The sequence below is a fragment of the Mus caroli genome, unplaced genomic scaffold, assembly GCF_978045245.1.
Source record: "Mus caroli unplaced genomic scaffold, Mus_caroli_1 scaffold_14, whole genome shotgun sequence".
NCBI classification, from domain to species: domain Eukaryota; kingdom Metazoa; phylum Chordata; class Mammalia; order Rodentia; family Muridae; genus Mus; species Mus caroli.
Genome location: NW_028227269.1, coordinates 78,654,666 through 78,667,127, shown reverse-complemented (window position 1 = coordinate 78,667,127; position 12,462 = coordinate 78,654,666).

Sequence of the window (12,462 nt, the reverse complement as noted above, 5' to 3'; positions counted from 1 at the left end):
CTCCTACCTGTTCTGTCTGCTGTATTCATTTCTCTAACTTCATGTCCACTTGGGGGTGGGGTAGGTGGGTACTCTGATCAGAGGCACACTGGTGCATGTGTGTTTGCTAGCTCACTTGTCCATGAGACTATTTTATGATATTAAAGAAAACCTTTTGAAATGGCTGCTTTTCAAAGAAGATAATTCATGGCTTCTCATTTTTCAGTCTCCTCAGAAGTGTGGCTGGCCTGTTTTATGACTGCAGAGTTGTTGTTTTTTAATTTTGAATATTGCCTATTAAAGATAGGACAAACTTGGAGATTATGATGTTGCTTGGCACAGACTGTATTAAAACAGCACTCCCGTGACATCACTTTGCTTGTTCCTTTTGCTGACTTCCAGACGTGGGGGTGGGTTGTGTCAAGAACAGTGTGGGGTACCTGTCCCCACCCACCTCTAGATTTTTGAGTCTGGTTTGGTTCTTTATTTTGAAGAGGAGAAGGTGGCCCCCTCTATGTACAGGGGACGAAAGCTCTCAAGTGCATGAAAGAGCCCCTGACGAAAAACCCCAGCTTTCTTGGTTTTCTGTGGCATCTGTGACTTCTCTGTGACCCCGACCATTTTTGTTTTTGCTGCAGGGGACAGCTTGGATTGTGTCAGGGTTGTAGTCCCCTTTCCTACTCTAAGTGTTCCATAGAGTACTGGGGCTTGGTGGCAGGGTGTACAACCAGCCTATGCCAGGCCCTGAATTCAATCCCTAGAGACCCCAAAATGTGCCACAGATAGTAGCTGTTGGTCATTGCAGGGAACTCAGTGACAAATCAGATTGCCAGCACTCCCCCAAACATATATGATGATAAGCTCCAATTTATCATTTGTTCTCTAAGAATATATGGTGGTGGTGGGAGCCTGTTGTTAGAAGTTCCAAGGCTACAGAGCAAGAGTGATCATGGTTAAAATAACTTTGCAAGTAGAGTTATGTCGAGTTGGGGAGTTCTGCCTGGGGTCGGTTTTAAAATCCCTGGCTGTGCCTCCTGTAAATGATGGGCTGGCTCTTTGCCAGGTTCCCATTCGTTAAGAGGCACTGTTATAAAGTGATGGTAAATGGGTATGGAGCATGTGTGTTGGCTGTGGCCAATCTAAAGATTTTGTTCAGAAGGAAGAATCACTTGAAAGTAGGTCAGTGGGTAGGCCCCTACCACCAAGCCTGAAGGCCCAAGTTTGATCCCTGAGACTCACACGGTAAAGAGAACCAGCTCTCAAAAGTTGTCATCTGACACATGGATGTGCACACACATGCTGGCACACACATGCACGCACACACATGCACGCACACACATTTAACATTTTTTTTCTTTAGGATAATCCTTAGTATTAACTGCATTTAGGGGGACTAAAGCCATCTGAACTTTCTGGGCTAAGCTAGAGAAGTCTATGGTGAAACCTTGTAGGGATTGCTTCAGGGGACATTCTTGAGCTCTCAGTCTGGTCTGGCCGCTGGGCCACTGAGGATAGACTGAGTGAGGGACTGGCTCTTACCTTGGGAAACTTATGCATTTACCCTTAAAAAGTAGGAATCGTGGCAGATAATCAGTATCTCGGTGGAGAAAGCACTAGTAGTAGGCTGGTCCTGGTTTCAAAACCTTGAGAGGGCAGAGGTATTCCTTCTTAGCTATTTTTATGCAAATTAGCTAAAGATAAATGTAGGCGTTGGGGGAAGAAAGTCTTTTAACTGAAAGTTTTTCAGACCTAGGATATAAGTGTTCTGATGCTCCAGTTTCTAAAGGTGTGGGTAGTCTATGTCCTTAGCAGGGCTTTAAAGAAAAAAAAAAATTTTAAGCATTTGTTTACTGGAGGACAGGAGTCGTGTGTATACGGCAGCAAATCAGGAGGTCACAGGATAACTTGGAGTTGGCTCTTCCCTCCAGCACGTGGGTTCCAGGGATCAAACTCAGATTACCAGGCTTGGTGGCAAGAGCCTTTACTTGGTGGCTGGTCCTTCATCAGTGTTTATTTTTAACCATCACGTAAGTCATTTGAACAAAAGTGTGCCTGCCCACCAAGTTATCTCGTAAATTAGTTTTTAGTCTGTTGAGGATAAAGAATTTTAACCTGGGTTCTCCTTCAGTGCTGAGCATGGATCCCAGGGCCTTGTGTGAATCAGACAAGCTCTACCACCCAGTTAGCTTCTTCCCCTGTTGAAACAGGCATTTAAGGCCATCATACGCATCTTGTGTGTGTGTGTTTTTTTTTTATCATTTGTTCATTTTAACAGATTTAGTTCCTCCCCCAAAACAACCCCATTTGGCAAACCTCATTAAACTCCTCTGAGCATTTTAAACTATAATTACAAGTTTTAATGGTTTTCCCCAGGATATTAAACTCCAGAGACATCTTGCTTAGCACAAAACAACTGAAAATGTTATAAATACAATAAATCAATTCCTGTGAGCAATCTAATGCTGTTTGACTAACTGATCCCCTCCCACTTCCAAAATTAAAATCACGTGCCTGACTTAGTCATGTATTTTAGACTAAAACCACAAAACTGAGGCATGGTGGCCTCTTTTACTTGTCCATGACAGTAGGTCGTTATGGGGACAGATCACACACCACCAGAGCTTCGGGTGTACTTGTTTGTTTATTTTAGATTCAAAGTCCTGTGCTACTTGCTTCTGCTCTTGAGGTTGTTACAGATCACATGGACTTTGTAAACAGGCATAAGACAACCATCTTCAGGGCTGTTGCATTTAAGGTCATTCAAGGTGAACTCCATCTCTTAATAGAAACTGCCTGTCACCAGGTGGTCTAGCCTGCCTTTTATCAGTGGACATCTTTTGCATTCTATTCTTGGTCGATTTTACTCTAAATGCTTGGATGGAATTCCCTTCTGTGACCCAGCTAGCAGCTAGCTCCTCTATCTGTGGGAAGCATCTCTTTCCTGTCTGCGTGGATAGCACATTTTAACTTTACATCTTCATCCATCTCAGACCCATCCTCTCTGGAGACTGTTGAGAGCCCCACAAGGCTGGTCTGTGGATAAGGCACCTTCACTGCCAACCCCTAATGACTCAGTGCTGTTTTCATTGCTAGACCATCTCTAAGTTTCCCTCTGGGCACAAACTCAGTAGCCAGAGCACAGTCACGTGGCTAGTAAGTACAGAGTGTGTTAGCCAGCTTTCTATCAGTGTGATGAATTACACAGAGTAATCTATACGGGGGTTTCAGGCCATCCTCACTTGGCCCTGTTGCCTCTGGGCCTGTAGCAAGACAGCAGCACATCACCGTGAGGAGGCACATGCTGAAGGATGTGTGTACCTGCTGCAGCCAGGCAGCAGACGTTTCCTTCTACACAGCTCCAGTTCCTATGGGTCCAGCCATGTCCCCACAGTACCCCAGGCTGTAACAGGGCCGTCAATACATGGCCTTTGGGGGACACTTCTGATCTAGACCCACAGCACCAGGATGGAGAGTGCCAGCTGCCTCAGAGGTAGAAAGGAGACGTTGGAGATGCCACCAGTTCCACTTTTTGTTTTATCCACAGATGAGCTACTATCTAAAAAGAATAGAGTCAGGGCTGGCGAGATGGCTCAGCGGTAAGAGCACTGACAGTTCTTCTGAGGGTCCTGAGTTCAATTCCCAGCAACCACATGGTGGCTCACAACCATCTGTAATGAGATCTGATGCCCTCTTCTGGTGTGTCTGAAGACAGCTATAGTGGACTTATGTATAATAAATAAATCTTTAGGCTAGAGTGAGTGGGGCCAACCGGAGCAAGCAATCTTCATTCCCAACAACCACACTATGGCTCACAACCATTAGTACAGCCACAGTGTATCCATATACATTAAATAAATAAATAAATCTTTTAAAAGAAAAGAATAGAGTCATAGAAACAACAACCATCAACACGAGGGGGTCCTTTTGTCAATAACATGGACTATCTAGCCAGCTCAGTAATACATGGTAGGCTTCAGGATGTCATGGAATACAGGAACTAGAGAGTAGGCTCCATATAGAACCAGACACAGGATCTGGGAAGCCCTGAGGTCCTGCTTTCTCTTGCTGTTGGCCTGCCCCACTCATGGGTGTCTCCTCTCTCCAAGTCCCACTTTCAAGTCATGTGCTCATGACTTCCTGGGGACAGGCTCACAGCACAAAAGCTAGTGCTAATCCCCAATGTCCAGAACATGTTGGATGGTGACTGTTGCTCATTGGTGAGGTAGGGTCTAAGGGGACCTTGTCAGAGCTATTTCCATCCCTCAGTTTCCCTTTTTGTCAGCTCTGAAACTGAGGTGCAACTTGTAGCCAATCCCACCAGATGCCTTCAGTAAGACATGCGGCACTGTCAGAGCATGCAGAGTGGATACCCGGGAAGAACAGGACCCTAGACAACCTGCTGACTGTCAAACGCAGCACTCCAAGTCTGACGGGGTTGGGCTCTGAGCTTGATGGCATGGTGACAGTTGACACACATACTGGTCAAAACCAGGCCTGATGGTAAGCATCAAATATACACAGGTGAATACAGGAATGAAATTCTAAATATGAAAAGACTAGGTTATAGTTTAACTAGCGACACTTTCATTTGTCGTTTGAGGCAGGGTCTCATGTGGTGCAGGCTGCCCTTGAATTTGCTAACAGGTTGGGAAAGTTGAACTTGACTTATATAGGATGTCACCCTCATAAATGAAAAAATAAAATTAGAAACCAGCTAGGCAGTGGTGACACACATGCCTTTAATCCCAGCAATTGGGAGACAGAGGCAGGTAGATTTCCAAGTGTGAGGCCTGCTTGGGCTATGGAGTGATTTTCAGGACAGCCAGGGCTACACAAAGAAACCCTGACTCAATAAATAAATAAATAAATAAATAAACAAACAAACAAAAACCAATTTTTAAGAAAGTTAGGCTCCCAGCACTCAGGAGGCAGAAGCAGCCTGGTCTTTAAGGCCAGCCTAGTCTACATAGCCAGTTCTGTGAGACCCTGTATACAAAAAAACAAAAACCAAGCCAAAAAAAATCAAGATATCCAATGACAGTATAGAACATGAGGATTTGGGGGCAGGAGGTGCCACCCTCTCAGAGGAGAATGGGAGGAGGGACTGGGAGAGGGGGAGATTAGGGGGCATTGATATAGATGCAAAATGAATAAAAAACTATTTCATGTTAATGAGAGTTTTGCGTGCATGCGCGGTGTGTGTGTACCCATGAGAGCCAGAAGAGGGTGCTGTAACTCTCTAAACCTGGAGTTACAGATAGTTGTGAGCCACTATGTGGGTCCCTGGAGACTGAACCCAGGTAATTTGTAAGAACAAACATTTTTAGCTGCTGAGCCATCTTTCCATTCCCTGGAATGGACACACATTGTGTGGAATTTAACCACAAATTAATTTCAACATTTTATTATACACTTTGCTTTTCTGAGCTAGAGTATCATTTAGCGCAAGCTAGCCTCCTAGTGACCATACAGCCGAGGATGTCCTGGAACTCCTGATAGTCCTGCCTCTATTTCCCAAATGCTGGGGTCACCGTGTGTGCTACCACACCAGATTTAACATAAACTTCCTCATTATCCCTTGATGGCAGCTCTCATTTCCAGTCATGCTGTCTTAATTGGAAGTCCTCTTGAGTTCTGCTTTTCCAACAACACGAGAGGTTTGCTAACTCATCATCTGAAAGTCATTTTAAAGGGCTACGGTATGTGATAGATGTGGTAGCGTAAGTAGCACAGACCTGTAGTTCCACTACTCAGTGGGCAGAAGCTGAGACAGGAGGACTGGCAGTTTGAGGCCAGCCTGGGACGCATAGCAAGAAGTCATTTCAAAGGCCCAATTCCTAGCCCCCTCCCCTAAGACTTGTAAAAACACAGGGAGTCAGGTATGTAGAGCATCCCAGTAGTCGCAAGGTGCTCGGAGGAGGCGGAAATGGAAGGAACAATCCTGAGTTCAGGACAAATCGCACCGGAAACAGGTAGGCGTAGAGAACCCCCGGACTCAGCCTAGCTCTATGAAGACGCTACTGCATTAATGGTTTTTACCCGAGAGGAAAAGGTCGGATGCCGAAGTCCGTGGAAGGTACAGTACGAAGCCAGACGTCTCTGCTCTTCCGAAGCACGGGCAAGCACAGTCTGTGGTTCCTCCCCCTAGAGATCTAAGTGACTAAGTGAGCATGCTCAGCTGGACACAGCTTCTCTGGTTGGTCTCCTCTTGGTCAACACGTTTCTCTGGTGATTTGGACCCATTAAATCCACAGCCCTGACAAAACCAATAAGGCAAGTGGGAGGATGAGAGCTGAAAAAGCGTCCAGGCCATAGTGATGGTCGCAATTTCATAAAAATATGTATTTCATAAGAATAAAGTGAAGGCCTGGAACTGTAATATCCAAAATGAATTCAAAACCACCCAGTCCCTTCCCCCTTCAAAAAGGACTTTCCAAACTGTCCTTGCGGGCCAAGTGCAGAACCAGATAAGGAAACTGACTGACTAAACAAATGTAAAAACATAGTTTTAGCGGTCAAAGTTATTAAGTCTGCAGCTACCAAAACAATATTAGCTGTTCTCAAGAGAAATAACCATAACAAGATTAGCAATTCTCCTGCCTCCTGCCCCACACTGAATTCTGACAGAGACCACAAACCACCCTGACTTTGTTGCGAGAATTCCCCTGACGTTAATAGCTGTGACGTTAATAACTGACCCGTAAGTTCAAAATGTACTATTACTTTGCTGACCAAATCATAATAACCCACCATGGGGGCAAGCAAAGTGAGTCACTAGGCCAAAGGGTTACTTAGTCACCATACAAACCTACCAATGCCTGAAAGGGTTACTTGCTACACCAATGAGAACCTCATTGCTCAAATCTGCCCCTTACAAAGGTATAAAAAGTGTGTTCTTTCTTTGTTCTTGGTCTCTCTCTCCTCTGGCCTGCATGCCGAGAGGGGAGTCCCCAACATGTTGAATCAGTTTGCAGCGATGGCGGCGGTCTCTGTGCTCTTTCTGAGTAAGGGTCTTTTGACGAACTCCAACAGAACTTGGTAAAACAATAGCAAAGCAAACAACAACAAAACAAACAAACAAACAAACAGAAACCCACCTCTTCAAAAGGAAAGTGTCCCCACAGGATTCTGAATTTAATGAGCCCCCGTGTGCTGAAGCACTTAACTAGACCTGTTCCTCAACTTGGAAGTTACTGGTGTCACCTTTCCCCACCATGTCTGCACAAGGTCCTTCCTAATTCAAGCTTACGTGATTTCAAATACTCATAGCCGGCAAAGGAAGTGGGACACACCCAATAATACAAAAATCAGGGCTCATGGTTAACTTGGTACCTTGTTTGGGAATTAGAATGGTGTCTTCTTGCCCATCCAGAATATTTTGTCTAGAAGAACACCTACAAGGATCTACTGAAGGCAAATTTTCATTTGGTAAAGTGAGAAGGGGCGGAGCCTAGCCTGGCTACAGCGAGATGGGGATGGACCCAGTGTGGCTACAGAGGGAATGCAGTAGGAATACAGAAGGGTTAGAGCCGTGGTTCCCAACCTTCCTGATGCTGCCACAGTTCCTCATGCTGTGGTGACCCCCTAACCATACAATTTCTTGCTACTTCATAACTATAATTTTGCTACTGTTATGAATTCATAATGTAACTATGTTTTCTGACTGGTCTTAGGCAACCCCTGTAAAAGGGTCCTTTGACCCACAGGTTGAGAAACACTGGGTTGGTTAGAGACTTCATTGGCTTGGCCAAATTCAAACACGAAGGGAAAGAAAATCGCTGCGTGGAGAGGCCTGACAGCCCAGCCCGGACCTTTCTGTTGACAAGTGGGGACCTGGAGTGTGTTTCTAACCCACCGGTAGGCTATGGCAGAGCTAACCCCATCTCCTGGAAAGCCCAGTGCACGCTACACAATAGCAAAGTTTGAAGCCAAAGCAAGTGAGAGGATAGAAGAGAGCCAGCAGGAGTCTTTGGGTTTCATAGAAGATCAGGACCAGATGATAAAATAGCTCATCAATGGCCCAACCCCGTGACAGCTGTGACACTCTCTAATCACCGGTTAGAATCCTAGGTCCGTTTACTGGCTTAAATAACTGATGTATGGGGTAATGCTGGTTTCCCATAATGCTCAGGCAGGAGTCAAGCAAGAGAGCAGGGTTTCATTCTCTGGTTTGACCCCATTCTCAAATACCTCTCTCCCCAAGCTGGCAAGATGGCAGCTGCTAACTCCAGCTTCCCCAACTTTCCATGGCTAGTAAAGAAACAAATTGGGGGGCAGGAGGGGTGATGTCCACTGTGGGCATGCAATGGGCCCCCCCCAAACAGCAGAGGATTTGCTTGTAGGCTTGGCCTCACTTAGGTCCCGTGCACATCTTACAGTGGGGTATGCAGCCCCACCCCAGCCTCATAGATTCACTGCAACACCTTAGGGCTCTGCAAGCAGCCGAAACCACCTGCCTCCCTGATGTTCACCCACTGGCCAGCATATACTACAGATACCCACAGTGTCGGGGGGATGAAGGGACTTCTGCCCTGGGCCAGAGGCTGTGGCTGGAGGAAAGGGGAGCTGGGACTGGGTGGACAGCTATAGGGAGCCTCCAGCTGCTACTGCCACCACAACGCCTGTACCTTCCATATTGTTTGCTCCAGCAAATCGTACAGGCCCGTAGGGGAGCATAGAAGACACCCAGTCTGAGGACCAGCAGGCTCCTTCAGGGATGGGGTATGGGTGCCTCTGTGTGCTTACATCAACCAGGATCGGTTGGTTTCTCACTGTGTCCCTATTCACAGTCCAGTCCAGCTGTCTACTGTGGTAGCTCATAGCTCACCATTATCCACCCCTGGCTGGCTACCTGTCTGTCCCTCATTCTCTTTCCATGTCTGCCTCTTACCCTCCCACATAGACCTCACGTAGTGGTGGATGCCCAAACGGACATATTGACCATTCTCAGGGCCCTGCTTGGAGAGTGGCTATCACTGGGAACCTCTGTCTAGCTCCTGCAATGGGAACCCAGTCCTTCCAAGTGCTAGAACGGTTTGGTTCTGCAGGGTGGGAAGCCATTCCTGGAGCCTGGTTGAGATGGGAACCCTGAGAGTCTAGAAGGAGCTATCACCCCACCTCCCCCACGGCTTCCTGTATATTTTTCCACACATACCCCAGCTGGAAGGGTGGAGAATGGTAGCCTGTGCAGGCAGAAAGCGGGGGTATTTTGGTATGCAGTTGTGTGGCACTGCAATGACCAGTAAACTGTCACCGGGCATGTGTGGGAGACCCTAGGCTTAGGAACAAAATTGTTACTTTATAATTTAAGGCATTGGGAAAACTGGGTTTTTAAGAAAAGTATTTTAGGGCATTATATAAACTGTATTTTAATAAGCTGTGTGTGGACTTGTAGGCTTTATCTTAAGTTACAGCAGTCATGAAGGACTTCTTGAAGGAGGGTGCACATCAGCGGAGTGCTGAGGCAAAGTGAGAAGCGTATTTGAGTCTCAGCCAGCTTGCCTTCACCTTCCACACAACCGGGGAAGAAAATGCTGTTTTAGAAGTGTATTTTAAAATAAGAAAGATAACTTAAAAATAAAAGAGAACCCCAGCACTAGGAAGTCAGAGGCAGGTCTAGTGCTTTTAAGTTCAAGGTCAGCCTGAGCTACCTGGAGGATTCTAGGTTAGCTAGAGCTACATAAAGAAACCCCCGTTTAAATAAACAACCAACCAAGCAAACGAATGAATAAAAACAAACAAACAAACAATTTAAACATAAAAGATAGGTAGATGCTGCCCTCTAGTGGCCAGATGTAAAATTACAGCTTTTCATAGAAAGAATGGAAAAGTGCAGCCAATCTACCCATTTGGAGGACTCAGAACAGGTCCCAGGATTGTGAGTGACTATGTACAGCCGTAGCACAGAGTGGCGACAGAAGCACCTAGGCCCATTAGTAGGAAAAGAATGACTACCGAGAGTTAAGCACTTACTTTATGTTGGTCTAAGACAAGAGTTTTACACGTGCTCTAACTTTACACTTATCATTATTACCCTATTTTATGTTTGGTGTTTTTGAGACAGGGCCTCGATATTTGGCCCTGGCTGTCCTGGAACTTACAATGTAGACCAGGCTGGCCTTAAACTCGTAGAGATCCACCTGCCTCTGACTCCAGAATGCTGAGGTTAAAGGTGTCAGCTGCTATGCCCAGCTTCTTATCCTTATTTTAAGAGACGAGGACCTAAGGCCTTGGCTTCTCACATCTGGGGTCTCACTAATCCAAAAAGCAAAATGTGTTCATCTTAGTAATGGTTCTGAAACTTCATAGGACCAAGGATTTTAACAAGCAGGATCTTAGGCTCTGTCCCAGAGATTCTGAGGGTGGGTCTAAGAGGGGCAGACTACGGATTTACCTCTTAAATGTTCTAGGTGGGTGCAATAACCAATCTAAATGAGTTTATATCTACACTTTGAGACAACATAGATTAAAAACTCAGCATTACTAAAAGGGACTTTTTTTCTGGACATAAACAAGAACTTTCAAATAGTCATACATATCTCTCTCTCTCTCTCTCTCTCTCTCTCTCTATATATATATATATATATATATATATATATATATATATATATATATATAGTATATGAGTACACTGTCACTGTCTTCAGACACTCCAGAAGAGGGCATCAGATCCCACTGTAGATCGTTGTGAACCACCATGTGGTTGCTGGGATTTGAACTCAGGACCTTTGGAAAAGCAGTCAGTGCTTTTAACCGCTGAGCCATCTGTCCAGCTCCGACTCATATATTCTTTTTAAAAATATGTATTTTCCAGATGGAGGTGGCACATGGCTTTAATCCCGGCACTTACTTGGAAGGCAGAGGCAGGCAGATCTCCAAGTTTGAGGCCAGCTTGGTTTAAAGAGTGAATTCCAGGACAACCAGAGCTACACAGAGCAGTAACCCTGTCTGAATTTTTTTTTCTTTATGTTTGTTTTGCCTGCATGTATATAAGTGCACTCTGTGCATCCGGTGCCTCTGAGAAGACCAGAATAGAGGGTTGGAGCTCCTGAACCTGGAGTTACAGACTGCTACGAGCCACCATGTGGGTGCTGGGGATCTAATCTGGGTCCACTGGAAGGAAAGCCAGTGCTCTTACCCGCTGAGTCATTTCTCCAGTGGCCTCCTCCTCGCCCTCCTCCTTCCTTTATATCCCTTCCCCCTCCTCTTTTCTCTCGTTTTTTTTAAAGGTCTTGTTCTGTAGCTCAGACTGGCCTTCAACTCATAATTTTTGTAAGCATCTATATACCACACATCCAGTTTCAAATAGGCATGTATTCTGATTGAACTAAAGTCCACATGCAGACATTTTTTTTGATAGGCGTTTTCACATCTTCTCGTTTCCTTGATTCCTTTGATTTGAACATCTCCAGTCTGCCTGTGTGAACACTAAGATCAAGGGCCTCCAGAAGAGAGCCCCCCCTCTCTTTTCTTCTTATCAGGGGTCCTGAGCCTGCTTCCTGCTGCCATTTGATCATGTGATTACAGGGCTCTCCTCATGTGAATTTAGCACTTTGGTGATGTGGGGCACCTTTGTGCTGCTGGCAAAGGTCTTAATGGTCAGGCACAGCATGTCTGTTGGGCTCAAATGCCCCATCTGCCATGAATAGGCTGCAGTGGGAGAAAGCGGTGGGTGTGGAGCTGCAGGGCTAGCATCAGTTCCTGGGGCAGCTGATTCCTAGGAACCATCCAGGGAGCAGGTAAGAGCTCTGGCTGGCTGTTTGTGAGCTAAGTCCTGGTGACCATGGGTCTACTCTGTAGGGAGCCCACAGGATACCTTCTCCACAGAGAAAGGAGTCCATGAATGTAAGCCCGGGTTCTCTCAGGGCCTCAGAAGTCAGGGCAGCAGCATGCCAACTTTGGGGAAGGTTGGCAACAGGGAGGCCAGCCACTTCATGGTCCTGTCATTCCACATTTGGGGAACTTTCAGCTGAGCAAGGCACAAAGGCAAGGGTAGGAAGTCCCCTGGGCAGTGGCCTGATGGTTTCCCAGGCTCAAGGCTTTTTAGCGTCTCTGAGGCCTCTGTCTGGTCCTTTAGGGACTGGAGGAAGACAGACCCAAGCTTTGAGGAGCAAGGACTAAGCTATCTCAGCCGTGTGGGGAAGGGATTGGCTCTGTGACTGGGTCCTTGAGGCATGAGAGAATGTCCTGCCAAGCCTGGCCCTCAGCTCAGGAACCTGGGCTTCAAAGGCCTTTGACTTAGGGGAAGGGTCTGTGCCTCTGTGAGGCTTCTGTGAGGTTTCTGTGAGGTGTGTGTGTGTGTGTGTGTGTGTGTGTGTGTGTGTGTGAGAGAGAGAGAGAGAGAGAGAGAGAGAGAGAGAGAGAGAGAGAGAGAGAGAGAGAGAGAGAGAGAGTCAGCTCCCGAGGCTGCCCAGGGAGGAAAGCTGTGCATAAGAGGGTGAGCAGAAATACCAACGGTGTGTTTGCAAATCTTTTTTTACATGT